Source organism: Plasmopara halstedii (assembly GCF_900000015.1).
Source record: "Plasmopara halstedii genome assembly, contig: Scaffold_2680, whole genome shotgun sequence".
In the NCBI taxonomy this organism is placed as follows: domain Eukaryota; phylum Oomycota; class Peronosporomycetes; order Peronosporales; family Peronosporaceae; genus Plasmopara; species Plasmopara halstedii.
The window spans coordinates 491,256-492,369 of NW_020189586.1; positions in this window are offsets into that span (position 1 = coordinate 491,256).

Genomic DNA, 1,114 nt, shown 5'->3' on the forward strand with positions numbered 1-1,114 from the left:
ACTTCTTCGCGTCATATATAACTTGAAGGTGAAGTGTAAACCGGGAAAGCAGAATGCTTTGGCTGATGCGTTTCACGCAGACCAGACTATGAGCTTGCTCATGTTACAACTGTAACGTCGTCTGTGACGGATTTGATCCACACCGCGTATGCGGATGATGGTATGTGTGTAGCGCTGCTACGGGCTCTCAAGTGCAAGGGTTTGGAGACTCGGACAAGAAATTGTCACCAAGACTGCGTGCACGATTGCATCGATATTCGTTGAGCAACAGCTTGCTATATTATAGCGCCGATTCAACAGATACACCACGAATTGTGGTTCCTCATGATGAGAATTTGAAATATCGCATCCTCTATGAGGCTCACGACACGCCACTCAGTGGTAATCTCGGTCGTGAGAAAACGTACAACTCTGTGTGTCAGGCCCAAGCTGTAAAAATGGACGAGCACCTATGTGCGCACGTGTGAGACGTTCAACGGGTGAAACCCTATCCAAAATGCAGCTGCGCCGCTGGTCAGCTTACCGGTACCCACTGAGAGCTAACAGTCCATGTGTTTGGACTTTATGTTTGGTCTACCGAAAGGATCGGCCGGCAACACGGGTGTCGTGGTATTCGTCGACCGGCTGAGTAAGATGGCTTATTTGACGGTTCCAGACCCCATCGCCGAAGGCGGTACAGCAACGCTATTCGTGGATCGTGCTTTCCGACAACACGGACTCCCAGAGTCGATTGTCTCTGATTGAGACCCCCGTTTCACGAGAAAATTCTGGTCGACTATTGTTAAGGTGCTCGACGCCAAGTTAGATATGTCGACGGCGGATCATCCGCAGACCGATAGTCAAACCGAAAGGGTGATTCGCGTCATCGAAGAAGTTCTTCGCAGCGTCTGCGCTGATACACCAAGGCTCTGGAGCGCCATGTTGCCACTCGGAGAGTTTGCGCTGAACAATGCAGTGCATTTGTCTACCGGCTACACGCCGTTCTACGTGAACGTTATAGATCACCCTCGCGTCTCGCTGACGCCGCCATCCAATGGCTCGGGGATTGGTGGGGGAGGAATAGCCGAACGGCTAGCTGATGTCAGCCTTCTCACCATCCGCAAAGAAGTCGATG